This window comes from Sorex fumeus, unplaced genomic scaffold (genome assembly GCF_029834395.1).
Source record: "Sorex fumeus unplaced genomic scaffold, SorFum_2.1 ptg000013l, whole genome shotgun sequence".
Taxonomy (NCBI): domain Eukaryota; kingdom Metazoa; phylum Chordata; class Mammalia; order Eulipotyphla; family Soricidae; genus Sorex; species Sorex fumeus.
In genome coordinates, this window is record NW_026606070.1 from 23,647,921 (window position 1) to 23,663,519 (window position 15,599).

Genomic DNA, 15,599 nt, shown 5'->3' on the forward strand with positions numbered 1-15,599 from the left:
TGCCAGAGCAGCACCTTTCTGAACGAGATAAAGTCAGTTCAAGTTAACTGGATGACCTTGGTCAATTACTGAACCTCTTATCACTTCTTTGTAAATGAGGGGGTTTCAGTAATAGTTTCCAGAGTATTTGTTTTCTTCTCTAAAATCTAGCGACTTGAAATGGCTAAGGTGTTATTTTTTCATATGAGTAAATTTGAGTTGTGATTATGACATATGCTAAGATTTATTATAAACATCCAACTAGCACGCACCATTCAAATTGGATTTGAAAGCATACATTCGAAATGTCCTCTGAGAGCACTTGGGGAAGTAACATCAAACCCAGCACATCTGAAGAACCTAAAACCTCATTAGAATTAACAGACCATACCCAATACAAATGACTATCAAAATTTCATTCATTCTTCAAAGCTCAATTCTGGAGTCAAGTACTCCAAGAAGCCTTTTCTCTCCAACCACAATAAAAAAATAATCACTGCTCCATTACACTCCCAGAGCACTTTGATGCTATCTCTACAACACCTATTTCATTCAGTTCTTTTCTTGTTCTTTCAAAATAATTAGTTCTTTGTCTATATGTCCCTTTAGATTGTAGGATCTTCCTTGAACGCAAAATGCAGATTTTAATCATATCTAAACGTAAATCTGTATTTGTAGTTCTTTAAAAATCCATGGGGGGGTGGGGCAGGGAATACTAGGAGAGGAGGATAATTCTGCTGAATTCTGACCAAATGGATGTTCAAAGGGTCAAGTTAACTGGTCAGTTTTTATAATGCTTATCCATTTTATCCCCTGGTTACTTAAAGAAAAGCCAAACTGACATTTGCAGTCACCTGTTACCTAAATAATTTTGAAAAGAGTAGCCAATTGTGACAAATGTTTCTAACTTTAAAGGAAACAGAATGAAAAGCATTCGTCTCCCAAGTGGATAGGTACATACAATTAATAAAATACTAAAATTCAGAATAAAAGCTCTTATATAGATATTAAGTAAATGCTGTTATTTTATTTAGAAAATATAAACACTCTCTGTAGACTACCTTTTAGAATCAACCTTTCTAGAATGAAATTTCAAAATGGAAGTAATACATTTATCAAAATGTGAAACAGTAATTGAATAAAGCTAATAGCCAAAGAGGATTTGACCTCAAACAAAAAAAAATTAAAAAGAAAATGTTCAGGAGAAAAATCCAAATAGGGTAAAAAATTGAAAACTGATGATTAGATAAAATCAGGGAGCGAAGATAATAGATTGCTTGTACAATAAATAAAATGTTAAGATAGTATTTTTCTTCTAGCATCTACCTATAATTGACCCACCAACATCATGCTTACAAATCATTTTTAATCTGAGTGTCTATGGTCATCTATATTTGATTTAAGATATAAAGAATCCTACTTGATTGCCAGGAAATCTATGACTTGTCAATATTATTCCAAGGTGAATCTTCCACAAAAAATAAATAAATAAATCTGTGATTTATTGCCACACAATTTTTATATATAGCACTTCTTCTCAAAGACAAAAGAGCATCACAAATGATGTTTGACCAAAGATGATATTATACTGAATTGTTTTAAGTACTAGAGTTGGTTTTTTTTTAAGTTTTCCTTAAGTTACACTAAACTTAGCATCATTTGAAATTGGTGGATAAGTTTCTTCCAAATAAGAAGAACAAATCAAAGTTAAGTTAAAAAGGTTGAATATCCAATCAAATTGGATAACCAAAATTGAAATTGTTTTTAACTATTAAAATTTCCTGACCAAAGGACTTTTCAAATTAAATAATACACTAGGATCTCTAGCAGTATGAAAGTTAAGGAAAGAATATTGACAATATGTTCACAGAGTAAATACAAAGGGCCAATAAGTATAAAGAAATGTGTCTGCGTATACAAATTCAATACATTGTGTGTGTGTATATGTACACAGTTATCATATCCACTGTCTTTTAATCTTCAATGAAAATTCACTGAGAAGCATTGATATCTTACAACTGAACTCACATAAGTATGGTGCAACTGGTAAGATCCTATCTTACTGAAAAAAAAATGGCACATTTTTTATTCTAAAAACAAAACCAACAGTTCACATCAATTGTCTTATACATTATATGACATTAATTAGGTACATATATAATATAGAGAGAGAGCCCGGCGAGCTACTGAGAGTATCTCGCCTGCACGACAAAGCCTGGCAAGCTACCCATGAGATATTCAATATGCCAAAAACAGTAACAACAATTGTCACAATGGAGACATTACTGGGCCTGCTCGAGCAAAATCGATGAACAACAGGAGGACAGTGACAGTGACATAGTATAAGTGATACATCTTTGTATACATAGATATATCACTTCTACTATGAGCAGAAGTAGAGATATATAAGAAGGTTGTGTCAGAACAACGGATATACAAGGGGAGGGATTATGTAAGATACTCAGACTTGTCGTGTATTTTCACACTCAATAAAATCTCTTAAATGATTGGCACTGGAGTTATTCTTTATTGGGTGGATAGTTGGCTAAAACAAAAAAATGTGTATGGTTATATATACTGTTTTAATTACAATTCCTTTAGACCTGAGCAAGAGAACACAAAGTTACAGCAGAGAACTAAACAAGATAGAAGTTTATTTCTTTTTCAAGTCAAAGGTTGGTGATTGAAGACTATTATGACTCTCCAGAGTATCCCAAAATGAAACAGTTGCCTACTTTTTCTTCTTGTTCCCTTACCACTGGCTTTTATTCCTAGTTTCAACTCTAGTAATCAGGCCTACATGGAAGGAGCAAAGGAGAAAAAGGAAGAGAAAAGCTTACTCACATTCAAAGGCATTTTTCTAAAGTTCTACAAACCATTTCCTTATCATTTCCTCCTCAGAAATAGTGACACTGAGCTCCAAATCTAATAGGAAATGTTGGTTACCCCAGGCAGTCATGTGTCCAACCAAAAATCAGAATTCTTTTAAGATCAAGCCTTTCCCCAGCATATGACCTAACACTCTGCACAGCCTTGGGCTAACTTTTGCATACATTAGGTTTTTAGTAACCAAATGAATGACCAGCTAATGGAAATAATAGACAATGCCACCTTCATATGAAATGACCTCTACTTCAACCAGATGTAAACTTTTGTATGATTTCAAATTGCTGACCTTTTGCCACTAGAGAAAGTGCTCTCTGAAACCCAACCAAGTGTCAGCATAGTTTCTGCCTTAAATAAGCCTGGCCCTAATTAAACTGATAGATCAAAGTACTCAGAGTTTAACTTTTGCAAAGCAGGCTATAAAGCACAGAACTCAGATTTCATGCATGCTATGACATGCTTAGAATTCTAAGAGGTATTTGGTTCAGCAGAGCAATGTTCAGATATAAATTATATAGATTGTCAGATCATATTTGACTCTCCTACTATAGATTATTAGATTATTCTAATAAGTACATATGATGCTCCAAAACGTGAGTTTGAAGGGATATTACAACTCCCCGGTTCATTGTGGCACTATTCACAATAGAAAATGTCTGGAAATAACCCATCCCCAACAACAGGAGAGTAGCTTTATCTTTAATGTGGTAGAAAAAACACAGTGAAATATTACTTGACTATAAAGGAAGATGAAATGTGTGGTCAGGTACAACTTGAACGGAACTGAAAAATATGCTAAGTGAAGTGAGTCAAAGAGAGAAGGACATATATCTAATGATCTCACTCATATATGCAGTATAAAAAAGCATCCTTAGGGAATAAACAATGAACAATAGCAGACCCTGAGTTTAGCTACAGCAGTGAATTTGTAAGAGAAGAGCAAGGCACTTGGAGGGTGAGGGAATGCTAACATTCTGCTGTAGCATAGCAACATTGTATCTTGAAACATTACTAGGCTCTTCTAAATCAAGGTGCCTAATTTTTTTTTTTTACTTTTTGGGTCACACCTGGCGATGTGCAGGGGTTCCTCGGTTACTCTTGGCTCTACACTCAGGAATTACCCCTGGCGTTGCTCAGGGGACCATTTGGGATGCTGGGAATCGAACCCGGGTCAGCTGCATGCAAGGCAAACGTCCTACCCACTGTGCTATTGCGCCAGCCCAAGGTGCCTAAATGTTTAAAATATATATTGAAAGGCAATAACTAGAGATGTTATCTACTTCCTAAGATAAAAATCAAAGAACATTTTTAAAATGATCAGAAAATCTTACCTTGATTATAGTGTCCTATTAATTTGACACCATCTATCTTCTCTTTGCTTCAAGAAATACTCACTCTTTTTCAATCCGTAAGAGGATCTGTGTATGTTACATTCTTAATGACATAGAAGCTTATCTGTAAATCGAGATAATGTTGATAAAGATCATTTTTAAACAGTTTACCCTAATCAAGTAGTTAACTTTCTCCACATCCTGACATTTTCAATGAAAGTATCTCCTTAAAACTCTTCATAATCATTTTCCTAATGGTTGCGAATGTTCCTGCCACTTCTAAAACTCTGAAAGAACAATAGCTTTTTTTCCTTCTGCAAGTTTTTGTGCTACTTTGTCTAGGTCCTACAACGAAATTATCCTTCATAACTCCAAATAGAACCCAATACCAACTTCATATATTTATACATTATCCATGTTAGTGGTCCAACATTGACTCTTCAAATTACTAAGTACTTAAACATATCACATAAATTTTAGAATCTAGAACCATGTAGCACTGTAGCACTGTCCTCCCATTGTTCATCAATTTGCTTGAGTGCGCACCAGTAATGTCTCCATTGTGAGACTTGTAACTGTTTTTGGGATATCAAATATGCCACAGGGAGCTTGACAGGCTCTGCCATGAGGACAGGATACTTTCGATAGCTTGCTAGACCCTCCGAGAGGGACGGAGGAATTGGACCCAGGTCGGTCGCATGCAAGGCAAAAGCCCTACCAGCTGTGCTATCACTAGAACTATAAAGTCTCCAAAATCATGAAGTGTTCAGATCCCCAACACAGTCCTCTCTGGAGACAGATGTGCTTTGTTAAGGCAAATATCGTAGTTAATCAGAGAGATTTGATACGAGTCACATAGTCCAGAAAGGAGATGATTTCTTATCCTTTATGAAACATTATCAGTTGGCTGTAATCTACTTTTATGATTTCCCCTTTAAAAACATCACTTGATCACTTGATCCCCCGTTATTCATCGATTTACTCAAGCGGGTGCCAGTAACGTCTCCGTTCATCCCTGTTGCATGCTAGCATAGCCCAATGGCATCTGTTCGTTCTAGGAACATGCAGAGCCTCAAACTGATCATTCAGGGTCTTGACGAAGAAGTTGACCATCCTGTAGGTGGGAGTCCACGCGATCTTTTGATGTCCCATGTAATCCAGTCAGTAATGGCTCTAGTCCAGCGGTTGTCTGTAAACCTCATTACATGTCCAGCCCATCTGATTTTTGATGCCTTGGCAAATGAGACAGCGTCCCTGATTCTTGAGCGTTGACAGAGATCAGAACTCCGGATTCTATCTCTCATTTGAGTGAAGCGTGATATTCCAAGCATAGCTCTTTCGATTCCTCTTTGAGAGACCTGAATAGCATTCTCATTCTGTTTTCGTAGGGCCCAGGTCTCTGAGGCATATGTTAATGCAGGAAGAATAGTGGAATCAAAGAGATGTGCTCGTAGCTGGAGGTTCTTTGTCCTCTTAGTTATTTCTTCAATGCTCTTGAAGGCATTCCAAGCCGCTCTCTTCCTCCTGCATAACTCAGGTGCCAGGTCATTCATCATGTTGAGTTCTCGACCTAGGTATATATAACTGTTGCATTCGGAGATGGTGGTTCTGTTGAGAGCGAATGTAGCATCAGGAATGAGGCCGTTTCTCATAGACATTGTCTTCGTAAGATTCAGCTGTAGTCCAACCTTTCCACTCTCACGATCGAAGCCGGTAGCATTTGTGCTGCTTGGCTGATGTTTGGTGTTATTAGAACGATGTCATCAGCAAAGCGGAAGTGGTGTAGTTGCCGACCATCTATCTTCACTCCCATTCTTTCCTATTCCAGTCATCGCATGATGTTTTCGAGGGTGGCACTGAAGAGTTTTGGTGAAATGGTATCACCCTGCCGAACCCCTCTCTTGACATGGATGATTACTTCTTTGTAGAATGGTGAGATTCTGGTAGTGAATCTGTAATAAGCTCACGGAGGATACTGATGTATTGAGTTTGTACATCCTGATTGTCTAGGGCTTCTATGGCTGCTTCCGTCTCAACAGAATCAAAGGCCTTCTTTAAATCAATGAACGTTAGACAGAGTGGCATCTTGAACTCCTGAGAAACCTCAATGATCTTAGTAATTGTGTGCATATAGTCGATGGTACTGAATCCTTTTTGGAACCCGGCTTGTTCACATGGTTGTCCTTCATCTAGTGTTCTGCTAATCCTATTCAGGATGACTCCAGTGAACAGTTTGTAGATGACAGACAATTGGCAGATTGGGCAATAGTTGCCAATGTCGTGGATGTCTCCCTTCTTGTATAGTAGTACAGTCTTGCTGGTTTTCCATTGGGGTGGACCCTTGCATTCAGACAGGTAGCGTGTGAAGAGCCAAGCCAGTGTATTGATGAGTACTGATGGTAAGTTCTTCAGGTGTTCAGGTCTGATCTTGTCTGGGCCAGGTGCTCTTTGTTTCTTTACCGACGAGATGGCGTGTTGAATTTCGGAAGGGAGAACATTGGGAATGATATATCCATGGTGCGGCATGTGGTATGTGGGCAAGTAGACGTGGCTATTAAAGAGATCTGAGTAGAAGTCATGAATAATCTTCTCCATTGCCCATTTAAAAACATAGTGAACAATAATACTAGATTTTTAACACATGGTTGTCTCTACTTCTTTGTGAAAGGTTCCCACCACCCATTAGTCAAAGGATGGGTGACTGAGGTAATATTCTTACAGTTTGGTCTAGCCTATGATGGATGGCACCAGGTAAGGTCAATTGACTTAGCTTGGCTAATTAAAATATTTTCCCAGATTTTATTGGACCTTACTATGCCAAAAGTCTCAATGCATCCCTGTGGTAGAGGAGGTTCAGGAATTATCCACGATCAACTTTTTTAATATATCACACTAACTAAACCCAACTTAGTTCAATATTTAGCTGAAGAATAGAATTAGAATTATGAGTATCTAGATTTTTAAGAATACTATTTCTGGGGGCTGAAGAGATAATAATATACCTTGCATGCAGCCAGCCAGGGTTCAAACCACCAACACCTCAACTAGTTCCCCCTAGCCAGGCTATGAGAATCCCTTAGCACAGAGTCAGGAGTAAATCCTGAATACAGCTGAGAGATCATGAGATATATGACTTTCTCTCTTTGACTCACTTAACTTAGCATGATATTCTTCAGTTCCATCCAAGTTGTACCCAACTACATGATTTCATCTTTCCTTATAGTTGAGTAATGAAAAAATTCCTACAGCTAAACAAAAATAATTTTCTTATATATATGTATATATATACACACACATATATACACACACTCCAAATAAAAAGCACAGTGGGGTATATTTATGTATAATATTTTGTTATCATGTTAACATGCAATCTATATCATGAACATGTCTAGAAAATTATATTCCACTTGTCAATTAATAAACTTAATCTTAATAAGCTGTGTTCAGAGTATTCATATTGTAGTATTATGAGAATCTTGAACACATTGTTTTTGCAGTATTAGTTCAACTGCTATTTAAGAATACATTTTCTCATTTCTGGTATCAGCTTAAATTCTGCATTTTATCTCTTTTCTTATACAAGCAAAATAAAGATTGATAGAATAATAGTTAATGCCTACTTGTTCAGTTCAATAAGATATATTTAATAAATATTTTATGAGTGAAATAATATTTATAATATTTAATATGCAACTATTAAATATTTTAATGATATTAATATAACTTTTTGTATTAAGATTGTTTTTATAGAATTATATACCTATAAAATTCATTGGGTGAGAACAATTTCACACTACACAAATGCAACTCTTTTGAAATGATTTCATACTATGGCATGCTATGGAATGACCTTCAGGTGTTACCAAACTTCTTGCTTTTAACATACTTTTGATTTTGGAGGGAGGGATTAGAATCAATTGATAAAAGAACAGCAGCATTGAAAGAACTGGAATAGTCTTCAGAAATTATCTGATTAATTATCAAGCAAGAAGGTAGCATTCGTTTTCAAGAATAAATAAAGTAGGACTATCTTTTAACTATGGCTTAATTCAGAAATACACTCCTTTGAATGAATAAACAACACCTCTGTGGACTAGGCCTAATCATCCCTAAAAGCTAGTAACGTTTTATTCCAACTTTGTTAATAATGATATGAGCTCCAGACAGTATAATGTTCTCAAGGTCGAACTTTCAGTGAAGTTCATAATTTAGACACATTTATCATACCAACACTCTAAACATGGTGGAGGTACTAAATACAAGTTTTTAATGCCATAGCCTCCCCCACTGGCTTCCTAGTATCAAGCAGGAAGAACACCTTGGCAAATTTTTTTCTTTGCAGGTTAATCTAGCTTTCTGACCAGGAAAAAGTGAAATTGGAGTTCGCAGAGTCACAGTAACTTTCTCTTGCCAGACCATGTAACCCATAAAGCTGTGGCTCTTTCCCCTGCCATATTAAATCAAGACTCAGAAGTGGTCCACACTTGATGGGAAGAATGAACTACTTTCTAGCATCACTTGATGGAGTCACTGGCAGAAGTGGAGAAAATGCTAATCTGCAAAACAGAAGTATGAAACTCTTTCTCCAAGAAAGCCTCCATGACACACAGAGAGTTTTGAGATTACTTTATCTACTGTAGTTGCATTTCACTTTTATTTTATTTGTCTTTTGAGGGAAAAGGGACCATATCTGAGACTGTCCAAGGCCTACTCCTGGTTCTGTGCCTCCTGGCTATGTGCTCTTGGGTTACTTCTGGCATGGCTCGGGAAGCATATGCAGTGTGGGTGTACTGAACCCAGGTCAGCTATGTGTGAGTCAAATACCTTACATACTATTCTCTCTCTCCATGCCCCCATCACCCCCACCCCCACTCCCAGGTTATTTTGCACTATTGAGATCCAGTTACATAAAATGTAGTATTTGGTTTCTAAATATATATATATATATATATATATATATATATATATATATAGCACTTGTTGTATTATAGTAAATCGTCTTTTCTGAAGAAGCCAGCACAAATTTATAGTAGTTATTAAAGCATTTTTCCCAGACCTTTATTCCCATTTCTGAAAAGCTTGCTTCTTCTATGAGTATCCTTTGTGCTCTTCAGTTTTTTTGTTGGTGTTGGGCTATTTACTACATTACCCAGCCTACATTGGGAAGGCGAACAGTCTAGGTCACATGAAATATCGTAAGTTACTCAACCCCACTGATTTATTTATAGATGGCCATATATCTCGGGCTTGGATTATCAGAGTTCTCCCCTGAGACTTTTCATTTTGTTTTCTAACTTTTAGGTGATAAGCATCTGCCTAGTGGAAATCAAGAGGCCAAAGCTTCCCAGCCAACTACGCTGATGGTTCTGTAATAGGACTTGAGGATGTGCTACCAGGGCACTGTGGTACCTGGGATTATCTGAACCACCCCATCCAGGGCTTGATAACACCCAGAGATGCTGGCGGACCTCCAGAGTGGCAGCAGACAATGCTTGGGAGATCAGGAAGTGCATGGATTGAACTAAGGCTGGTCACATGCAAGGCATGGACCTTAACATCTGCACCTTAATATCTCTCTGACCACAAGACTTTATTTTATGAACAACATAATCACGTTATCACTTAACTTCCCGTTAGCGTCGATTTGCTCGAGCGGGTGCCAGTAACGTCTCCATTTGTCCCTGTCGCGTGCTAGTGTAGCCCAATGGCATCTGTTCGCTCTGGGAACATGAAGAGCCTCAAACCGATCGTTCATGATCTTGACGAAGAAGTCTGACCATCTGGTAGGTGGGTGGCCACGCGGTCTTTTGACATCCCGTGGAACCCAGTCGGTAACAGCTCTAGTCCAGCAGTTGTCTTTAAATCTCATTACGTGACCAGCCCATCTGATTTTTGATACCTTGGCAAATGAGACAGCGTTCCTGATTCTTGATCCCTGATTCTTGATCGTCGACGGATGTTGGAACTCCAGATTCTTTCTCTCATTTGAGTGAAACGTGATATTCCAAGCATAGCTCTTCCTATTCTTCTTTGGGAGACCTGAATAGCGTTTTCATCCTGTTTGCATAGGGCCCAGGTCTCTGAGGCATATGTTAATGCAGGAAGAACAGTGGAATCAAAGAGATGTGCCCGGAGCTGAAGGTTCTTCGCCTCTTACTATTTCTTTGACGTTCTTGAAGGCATTCCAAGCCGCTCTCTTCCTCCTGTGCAGCTCGGGTGCCAGGTCATTTGTCATGTTGACTTCTCGACCTAGGTACACATAGCTGTTGCATTCGGAGATGGTCATTCCGTTGAGAGCGAATGGGACATCAGGAACGAGGCTTTTCTCATAAACATTGTCTTCGTGAGATTCAGCTGTAGTCCTACCTTTCCACACTCACGGTCAAAGTCAGCCAGCATTTGTGCCGCTTGGCTGATGTTTGGTGTTATTAAAACAATGTCATCAGCAAAGTGGAGGTGGTGTAGTTGCCGACCATCTATCTTCACTCCCATTCCTTTCCATTCCAGTCGTCGCATGATGTTCTTGAGAGTGGCACTGAAGAGTTTCGGTGAAATGGTACCTGCTGTCAGTACTCATCAATACACTGGCTCGGCTCTTCACTCGCTACCTGTCTGAATGCAAGGTTCTGTCCCAATGGAAAACCAGCAGGACCGTACTACTGTTCAAGAAGGGAGACATCCATGACATTGGCAACCATCGCCCGATCTGCCTATTGTCTGTCATGTACAAGTTGTTCACTCGAGTCATCCTAAATAGGATTGGCAGAACACTAGATGAAGGACAACCATGCGAGCAAGCCGGGTTCTGCAAAGGATTCAGCACCATGGACCATATCCACACGATAACCAAGCTCATTGAGGTTTCTCGGGAGTTCAAAATGCCGCTCTGTTTAACGTTCATTGATTTAAAGAAGGCCTTTGATTCTGTTGAGACGGAAGCGGTCATTGAAGCCCTAGCCAATCAGGGCATTCAAGCCCAATACATCAAGATCCTCCATGAGCTGTATTGCGGATTCACTACCAGGATCTCACCATTCTACAAAGAAGTGATCGTTGATGTCAAGAGAGGGGTTCGGCAGGGTGATACCATTTCACCATTATGAACAACAGGATAGGGAAATGATTTATTCTCTGCATGTTTATATATAAAGTGTCTTTCCTTCTTTCCTTCCTTCCTTCCTCCATTTATTTATACATTTTTTTAATTTATCCATGCTTTCCCTCAGCGATTTAGAAAGTTTGTTTGCTACTACTATAGTTAAATAAAATATTAGTGATAACTAAGTTAAATTGCATGAAATATCTGTACAATACAACTCACTCTAAGGCATGCATTCCATGTTACTGATTCATTAATGTTTATAATAATCCTAGGGTTGATTCAAAACTTGATTGTGTGTTAGGTTGATACTGGTGAAATACAGAACTTTGCTCCTTTCTGATACTCAAGAGAACTCCATTTTCATCACATAGCATCTGAGAATGCACTGAACTGAACTTGCCAAATAGAGAATGCTAGTATTTCCTAACATTCTATTTTGGGGTCTGAATTATCCTTCTAATTTCATTGGTAAAAATTCTGTTTATGGTTATATATAACTTAAAAAGGGATTGCCAAAATAAGTCTTATTTTGGATATAAGAAGAAACTGATATGAGATTGATTAACAACTATGCAATTTTTACCACACCTTCTTACTGGCTCTGAAATAACAAAATATAGGCAATGGTACAGAACTATGTAGCCTGACTGTGTGTACCTAGACTTGTGTGGCCTACATAAGTACAGCAGTATTTTGGAGTATTACATTGAAAAAGAGCAAAGGACATGGATTCAGAAAAGCAGCATTTTCAATGTCTTACTCTATCACTCAACCTTGTGTAAATTATTTGATCATTTCCAGGCTTTATTTTCTTCATATAGCACAGTGGCAGGGCGTTTGCCTTGCAAGCAGCCAACATGGCTGACCCGAGTTCGATTCCTCCGCCCCTCTCCGAGAGCCTGGCAAGCTACCGAGAGTATCTTGCCCGTATGGCAGAGCCTGGCAAGCTCCCCGTGATGTATTCGATATGCCAAACACAGTAACAACAAAAGTCTCACAATGGAGATGTTACTGGGCCCACTTGAGAGAAATCGATGAACAACGGGAGGATAGTGTTTTGTTGTTTGTCCTAATTATTACAAGGCTCCAGTGGACAAAAAATTTAGTATATCATAAATTTAAACTAGTATATAAATTTGTAAGATGTTTTTAGGACGTACTACATGTGTATACTCATATCACTTACACAATTTCATCTGCTATACTCTAATTCCATGATTACCTATGCTGGTTCAATAACTCCTCTAAAAACTCACCATCCTTTTTGGGGGATCATATAAAACACATTGCATATTACTTCCCTTTAGGATCAAAGTTTGTTTATATCTATAGCTTAAGGAATCTAGTAAGTTCACAGATGAGTGATTCACGTATTTCCCTTTGCAAAAGGGAGAGATTATTTTTTCTTTTTTTGGGGTCACACCCGGCGATGCACAGGGATTACTCCTGGCTCAGGCATTCAGGAATTACTCATTGCAGTGCTCAGGGCATGGAGTGGGCATATGGGATGCTGAGAATCGAACCCGGGTTGGCCGCGTGCAAGGCAAATGCCCTACCCACTGTGCTATCGCTCCAGCCCCCAAGGGAGAAATCTTGCTCAAACGCTGTTTTTCATCCACCCCACAAGATCTGTCTTTCAAATGGTTACTGAGATTAGGCCCATTTTCTACTTGCAGAGCACTCTGGAGGACGAGTCCCAGTGATCCCATACTGGATTTCCTGATAACTCTGCCGCAGTTTCTCTTTGACTACTGCAAAGCCATGAGCCCCTGATTTAATTTACCCCATGTTTCTATATTATTCCTGCAGTACACCTGGAAAAAAAAACACCTGTTTGCTATTCTCTATTTTGAAATCTGCTTCCCAGGACACTTGACCTAAGACAGCCTCCTTCTTCTTATCCTTGCCCTTGCTATAGTTTATTCTTGACACTTCGCCAGCGAGATGCTGTTAGAACAAAGTGACTGTATTAGTTTCCCAGAGCTGCTGTTACAAACTACCACACACAGGGTAGCTTAAAACAACAGAAATCTATTGTCTCACAGTTCTGCAAAAAGTCAGAAATCAAGATGTCAGCAGGGTTATGCTTCCTCTGAGACTCTGGATAGAAGCCTTCCTTTTCTCTTCCTTGCTTCTGGTGGTGGCCATCAATCCTTGACATTTCTTGGTTTGCAGCGTGTCGCTCCAATTCCAGCCTCTGCCATTGTGTGGAATTCTCTTTTATGTGTCTGTTTTCAGGTGGTATTTTCCTTTTCTTAGCAGGTGGCAAGTCATGGTGAATTAGAGTTCCCTTAATTCACCTCCTCTTGAATTTATAAAGCTACCATAGTTTCCAGGCATGGTAATACTGACAGGTAACCGAAGTTAGGATATTAAGATAATTTCAGGGGTATGCAATCAACTTACAACACCGTTCCTGCCCCAAATACTCTAGCTGCTTCAGTCAAATGAAACTTGAAGTGATATGCAAAAGGTGGACTGCTGATACAGCCATGAGCGGATTGGTTCTTTTCCCCAGAGACCACTTGGCTGTAGCCATAGTACTCTCGTTGTCATTTCTTCAACATGCCAGGCACACGCAGACTCCAGGCTCTGCATCTGATTATCAGTGCATCTAGAATATACTTCCTAGAAATTTTCACAGCTCTTTACCTGACGTCTTTTCTCTCCAGTCTGCACAAATGTCTCTTTTGTGTAATGTTTTCTCTAACAGTATTTGAAATGACAAACAACCTAACACATTTCAAATGCATTTTTTTATCCTCCACAGAACTTCTCATGTCCTAACATTCTGTGTAGCTTACCTTATATATTGTGTTGATTGCAGGTTTCTAATATCATTTCTGTCAGCCCCTGGTTCACTTTTGCCATATTGGTCCATTTGTTTCATAAAATCACTTAATTGCATTTTACTACTTCATCTGTGTGATGTGCATAGTATCCTGGAAAGATGTGTCATAATAATACCCATAATGTTTTTAATGTTTTAAAAGAAATTTTCATACATTCCTTCAGATATTGGGGACATAATATCTGTGCCTAACAGATAACTTGGTCTTGGATTTTTATTGTTTCCCCATCAGAAGTTTCACCTTCGCAGGATGACCATGCTTGTCTCACTAATAATCTCCAGCAAATGAAATAGTTTTGCATATAGGAATGCTCACTAAATATTTGCTGCACATGTAGGCAGCTGAAATATTATTTAATTTTCTATTGGAATTAGTTTCCCATTCTCTTAGTAAATGAGATTTGTGTGACATCCTAAAATATGCTGTTATTTCTTCTTCTGAAAAACCTAAAAAATAATTCTTCAATGTAGTAGCCAACCTTTTAATTAATTGCAGAACTCTAGCTTTATACAACTCTTGAGAACATAGACAGCCTCTGTATGTGAGCTGTAGGAATAATTTTTCTATAGCCTGCCTTAGTACACTAGAATCTCCTATGTTCTCTCGGGAAGTTACTACAAATATTGTGAAATATTTTTTGAACTTGCAAAAGGCTTTCTTAAACAATTATAAGAAAAATTTGTTGCTGTTACCTTGATAAAAAAAAACTATAATATTGAAATATCTTCTAAGTAACAAATAAATCAGGAAAAACCTTAAAATAATTTTATAGAACTGAAACTGGTGTGGTTGCCATATTACAGAGATTTGTTTTAATGAAAAAAAACTATAAAAACTGGTAGGTCTCAGGTGGTAGAGCAAGGATAAGAGAATGACTAAATTTGATTTGTATTTATTAGAAAAGGAGAGATCAGACCTTCAATTTGATTTGGGAAAACTAAAGTTAAACATACAGGGATATAAATATTGCTTAGTTTGTATTGAAGAATTTTGGTACTTATGAATTTCTTAGTATAAATGTTACCATTGAAACCTTTTTGAGAGGAAATACTATTTCACAGGAGGGAAAAATCACTACAGTGCTGCATATGTTTAATGATAAACATAATACTTACATGTATAGTGGATCAGGATCTTTGTAGTTCCTTAGTCTTTCTGGAACTACTGTGAAATTTCCCTTTTGTTCCACCTTCAAGAGTCCCATATGTTTTTTTCTGAGATCTTGACTAATACTCATTATTTAGATATATAATGTCTATCTTCCTTTGAGTGATGGGGAAGCATGTACAATTTATTTTAGTACATGTATTGCCCAGAAAAATTTCTTTCACATTAACTCCACATGGGAGGAGTGAACTGTTGAATGTTCAGCAATTTCAAAGCTGTAGGCATAGTTATTTTCATAAGGTTGTTTTCAGTATATAAATATTTAAGAAAGTTATTCCT